We start from the raw sequence: 6,415 nt of genomic DNA on the forward strand, positions 1-6,415 counted from the left end.
ATCTCAGGATTTGTTCCGTTGATGTTTGTCAGCTGCTTTTCCCAGTTAGATAACAGAACTGAGCCTCGTGAGAGTGTTCAGAAAACAGGGAAGGTTTGGATGTTTGGGAAAAAGTATAGTGTTGGGGTCAGATGTGCTCTGACCCACCTGGACTTGATGGAAAAAGAGAAAAAGAAAGAAGAAGAAACTGATGAAAACATGTCGTCCATGAAACCTCCAAAGTCAGAGCTGTCTGTTTAAATCTAGTGTCGTTTCCCTCATAAACAAAGACGTTTGCTCAGGATAAGACAAACTGGGTCTTGTTAACCTCCTCTGCCCCGGGGGTAAACACAACCAAACAAAACCAATCAACATTTCCCCCAATCCCCACATAGAAAGAGAAAACACAGTGAGCGCAGCAGAGGTGTGAACTCCCAGAGCATCAAACACAGACTGGGTGAAACCTCAGCCTGCCTTTATAACCTCCACTCAGGCTGATTGCCCTCAGCTGTGGCAGAATACAGGTGCGCTCATTAGGAGGCTGTTGGTCCTACTCTGGGTCAGTGATCAGCACCTGGTGAAGTGACCAGAGACTCAAAAACAAGAGCTTTCTTCAGTGACTTGGCTTGAAGTTGAACATAATCTCAATAATCAATAAGGATTTTAAAAAAAAACATAATCTCAATAATCAATAAGGATTAAAAAAAACAAAAAACAAATATTAATAATAACAAAATAAGAGAAAAAAGTGAGAAAAATTCAAGGCTGATCTGCCTGAAATATTAACAAAAGTCACCGTTCTCAGTCAGGCTGCTCTGACACAGGCCGGGCCTGGGTGTCACAGTATCACTGACCCCCGGGACCTTTGGACCATAATTATATATGACATCGAGTGGAAGCAGCTTGAACATCTGACTTATTCAGTCAGTTCAGTTCACCAACGTCACATTACATTTGATCTTCAGTCATTGAAGCGAATTTTCACACAATGAACTTTATTGTCACTCTGACGATGTAGAACCGCGACTGAACTCGATATAAATCCACTGGGACTCAAACATTAAACCTCTGGAGAATCGTTCGTCTCGTCTGAGGTTTTATTGACACTAGAGAAACTACTACCACTACAGAACTGATGATGATGATGATGATGATGATGATGATGATGATGATGATGACGTCAACTTCAAGATTAGCTACTAATTAATAAGTCAAGTCAAGGTGGACAGAGTGGATCTGCTTTGGTTTAACAGCATTCTGACCATGTGATGCATCATTTAAAAATAAAAAAAATAAATAAAAAAAAACTTTGGTTAGGAAGGAGGTGAGAAAATAGTAATTAACAATAGCGTAAACATGTCGGCGTCGTGGAATTATCACATACAGTGGGAGACAAAAACTCGTCGTCATTTCCCAGAAATAGAAGCTGAGGTTCTGGGAAGATTCACTGGAGAGTTCTATCTCAGGGATGGAGATTTATTTGGAAAATACTGGGATATTTGATCAACCTCGGCTGCCATTAAATACAGGAATATCTGACGATATCAGAGCGGTCAATACCTGGGAGGGAGAGTGATTCTTCACTGCTGACCACGATGAGCGTCAAAGCCTCAGCGTCAAGAACTTACTGCTCTTATTATTTATCTTCAGATATCTTATTATTTATCCTCAGATATTCTACAGCCGTGCGCTGCTCTACACACACAGACACACACAGACACACACACACTCCTGGGCTGTCTGATGGAGTGGCCTCTCGGCCCAGTCCTCTGCTGGGATTTCTGGGTTTTCCTGTTGCCACTCAGCGGCTGTTGAATGATGACCCTGTGAGACCCGGCTTTAGCTTTAATCCCCACTTGAAAGCCATTTTTCTTCTAATTCAATCCCATTCTTCGACGGCTGCAGGAGACAGACGAGTGGCCCACTCCACTCCACTCCACTCCTCTCCTCTGTCCTTTTACCATCCTCATTTGTAAACGTGCTCGTTTGTATTGAGGGCTGGTTTTTTGTGTGTGTCAGTTTCAGGCCTGTTTTGCAGCTCCATCCTTGGTAGAATGTAAAGGGAAACGTATGTGAACAGACCGCTGTGACAACCAGAGGATAAACAGAGACTGGTTTGATTAAATGTACTACAGGATACTTGATAGTACTGCGAAAGAACAAAACCAACAGACACACTCTTCACGTCCGCGGGTTTTTCACCGAGCAAAAAGGACGGTCGCAGTCCAAGAGGAAAACAAAGCTCTGTAAGTGTGTGTGTGTTATAGTTCCATTTCTCCACGGCCCGATTATAAAAAAAAGGCTTCTTTTGTTGTTGTTGCGTTTTATTTGGGGGAGGGGGGGTAAATTACAAATAGGGTCAGCCGAACAAACGCATGTTTTTCTCCGTGCTGTCAGTGCACAGCAGGAGGCGACACCACAGAGAAGGTTGTTTTGTTTTTTCTGATCCACGTTGAGAGAACAATATCAAAGCAGAAAAACAAATCTGCCTTTCTGGTTTGTTTTTTTTTTTTTCTCCTGTCACATGACTTCAAACGCGTACATCTGCACACACTCCTGTACAGGTCTGCAGCTCCAAACAGGCAGTTTAGTCAAATCAATAGTAGGCTGGAATCTTTTTTTTTTCAAAACAAGCTTTGTCAATATTAGTACCTTTATTATTTATTTATGAAATTAATAAATTTTTATTCGATGGCAAAATTTGGACAAACTGTTGGAAAGAGTTTTGGTTTTTTTAAATATTAATTATTGTATTTTAATTGAATATAAATGAATAATTAATAAATAAATAATAAATGTAATTAATTATTAATTATTTCAGTTAGTCATAAATGTAATCAGGTGATTACTCCTCCCAATTTTTTAACCCTTAATATTCTTTATCACTTATTAGGAATTCCAGACTCACATTTGTTTCAGTGAAAGTGAGAAAAGACTCAGACGTCCTTAAGTAAAGCTCTCAGTTTCTTTCTCTCTCAAACACACACACACACACACACACACTCGTATGCATCCCTGTCCTACAGACGGTAATGAAGCAGATAATAAGCTGCTTCACGCTCCGCTGTGGCAAAACCAAAATCAAAACAATGTTGATTTAAGAATCAAAATGCGTTCACTCGTGGGTTTCTTCATCTTTCATGCTCTGTGGCAATGATGAGGTAGTGCGCCATTGTGTAGTGTGAGAGTGTGTGTGTGTGTGTGTGTGTGTTTGTGTTTGCTCCCGCTGTATATCAAAAGCCAGAGGAGCAGGCAGGGGGCTCCTGCCTGGCAGCGTTGAGAATCCATTGCTCGTGCTTCCACCTCATTTCAGCTCTCCTTATTTCCAAGAAATGATTGTCTGACTCCGACGATGATGTCATCACTCTTTTGTCTATCTATTTCTTTTTAAATTTGCCCCCGAATGATAGTTTTGGAACTTTTCAAATGGAAGAAAAAATAAATAAAAAAAAAAAAAAAACAGAATGCAGCAGCGCTTGTTGTGACACTGCGGCTCAGTTACATCAGACCTTGGCAACAAATGTGGAACATATGTCCCAAAAAGCTGTTGGATCCACAGCTAGACCGTGCCCCGACCTTTAGAAACCTGTCACCTGTGTCACCAACGAAGCTACAGGATGTTGAGCTCAGGAAATAAAATTTAAAAGCTGGTAAAAACGGTTCTCTCTTCTGTCCACTGGCTGCGACGCCTTCATGGACGGTATATAAGAAACGGATGTTACAGGAAAATCCCACCAGCAGGAGTGATGAGGAACTTGAGCTGCCTCCTCCAGGGGGCGCCACTGTGGACCATCTGACCCCATCTCCACGCCCTCCTTCATCACATCTATAAATCTTCTCTTCTCTTCGTGCCTGGAACCAATACATGTGGGGACCCCCCCCCCCAGCCCCCGCCCCACATGTCCAAACCACTTCAACATCATCACTTTCACCTTCACTTCTAATGAGTGTTAATTAAAGCAGCTAATTGTATAATGCTAATAGTTAATTATGGCCTATGGCTGACCCACGCTTCAAAATCAAGACTGAATAATAGGAGAAGAAAAAAACGAGACCCTTTACTGTCAGTTCCATACTTAATAATAGTATTCATTTGTCACCGCAGGCTGCAGCGGTGCTGCCCACCACCAGGGGGCTGTGGGTGACTATCAAGTCCCCAAATCCCGGGTTGGGCATCAAACAAGTCTCGGTGCAGACGTGGTCTGTGGAGGCCTCCAGTCATTACAGAGTTTCTACTTTTAATTTTATTGGCCGTGACAGAGAACGGAGAACAGAGAACAGAGAACAGAGAACGGAGAACAGAGAACAGAGAACAGAGAACCTGCAGCTCCTCCCATTATCCTTTATGGTCCAACAGAAACAGTGGCTCCAGCTGTGACGCCAGACTCCCGGCCAATCAGAATCCATCTTGGCTGTCACTTTGACTTGTAAAGCATCTGCGTTTGCCGAGGGAATGTGAGAGAGAGAGAGCGACAGGGAACCGAATGAAGCGCTCCCACATGACTTCACAGCGAGGGGCCCGTCAGGACCGGAGAACTCCCGGCCCTGCTGCGGCAGATCGGCGCGCTGCCTTTGTTCACATTACAGCCCTAATTAGGCAGAGCGCCGTGTGAGGGGAATACAAGAGTGTGTGTGTGTGACTTCATTAGCAGGGGGTCGTATGTGTGTGTGTGTGAGTGTGTGTGTGTTTGTACAGAGAGTGACGGCTGAATGTTGCCACCAGCACCCTCTAGCTGCCTCCTTGTCTCACATCAAGCAAACAGAGTGAAGTGCTGGCCTCAGGCCAAATGTCACACACACTCACACTCACACTCACACACACACTCACACACACACACACTTTTGATTATTTCTTCTGTTTTTTGCCTCAGTGGAAATTAAATTGAGAGTCAGATTTTGTTTTGACAAAGAACTAAACGCTCATTTCCCTTTTTTCTGCTACAGTTTTGGTTCCTCAGACAAACCCGTCCTGTTGACACGACCACGGTGGACACCCGTGGATACGGAGCATTTAACGTGAATCTGGGGCAAAACAAAACCGGTGTCAAAAACAGAGCCACAGCATGTGACTGTGGTCCCTGTAGTACGTAGACCAGGCCTGTATGTGGCGCTGTGTCGACCAGGCTGTAACATAAAAACCCAAAACCCATTGTCAGACCCATTACTGATCTTGTTGCAGGAAACCAGTTGTAGTTTGTGTGTGTGTGTGTGTGTGTTTGTAGTCTTTGTTGCCCCTGGCAACAGAGTCACGTATCTGACTCACCTGGTCAGACATGAATCAAAATAAAAACCCGAGGAGACAAAAGTCAGAAAAACAAAATAATGTGTGGAACAATTCACACTCGGTGTGAGTGTGTGTGAGTGTGTGTGTGTTTGTGTGCGTGAAACAGCAGATTTTCCACTTCTCTAAAACACACTGGCACGTTAACCAGAAGTGAGAGAGTGGCCGGTTTCTGAGAAGAAGGTGAAAATGCCATGTGTTTGAAGGAAGTTCAGGTTCTTATCTTTTTTTTTTTCTCATTTTCTTGTGTAACTTTTCTGCTGAAGCTACAGGCAGAATGAAGTACCAGCAGCCACCAACTGTGTGTGTGTGTGTGTGTGTGTGTGTGTGTGTGTGTGTGTGTCGCTGCTACAGTGAATATTCCAGTTTCCCCTCCGGCTGAATGACAGTGGTATCAAAGTCGGCCCTTTTCGCAGACACACGTGTCGGTTCCAGTCAGAGACCCAGTGTCCAGCATGGCTCTGCCCACGGCCAGATGTTGTAATGTTTATATTTTATTTACTACAGTCTTTGAATGCATCATCTCTGCCCGTGGCTCCGTGCTACTTTAGCCTGGGGCTAAAAGCCAAGCTGGAGCACCAGGACGTTTAGTTCCAGGTGAAGTCTCAACCACTCAACTTAGAGATGAGGTGACCCACAGATGACATCACACACACACTGGGCTTATACCCATCTACCACCTGCAGGGGGCGGGGGGGGGGGGGGGGAGAAACTACTGTAGGTCTGAGAGATGAAAAAAAAAAACAACAACAACCCAGAAATCCTCTTAAATAAATTCACCATCTGACCATGATGCTGCAGTACCGCTGCTGTCCACATGGCACTGCTGACCAAACAGGTCTGGAACTAATATGATGGAACTGAATGGAATGTGATGTTGCAGGAAACGGTCGATAAATTTGGAAAGAAAAAAACAAAGATGTGGAGAGAGTTCATTATTCACCCGTTTGTACCACGTGACACTGACCTGCTCCATACATCAGTCGGTGTTTAATACACCACAACACAGTCGTGGCAGGCAGTGGTGTTAGTGTGGAAAACACACACACACACACATTTACACTCTTGCCAGAGGAGACAGCCTGCAAACAGCATGATTTAGGAGCTGAGCCAGCGGCAAACAGAGGTCTTTAGGAGAGAGGGAGGGGGAGGGGG

The sequence above is a fragment of the Cynoglossus semilaevis genome, chromosome 7 (assembly GCF_000523025.1).
Source record: "Cynoglossus semilaevis isolate Cse_v1.0 chromosome 7, Cse_v1.0, whole genome shotgun sequence".
Classification (NCBI taxonomy): Eukaryota; Metazoa; Chordata; class Actinopteri; order Pleuronectiformes; family Cynoglossidae; genus Cynoglossus; species Cynoglossus semilaevis.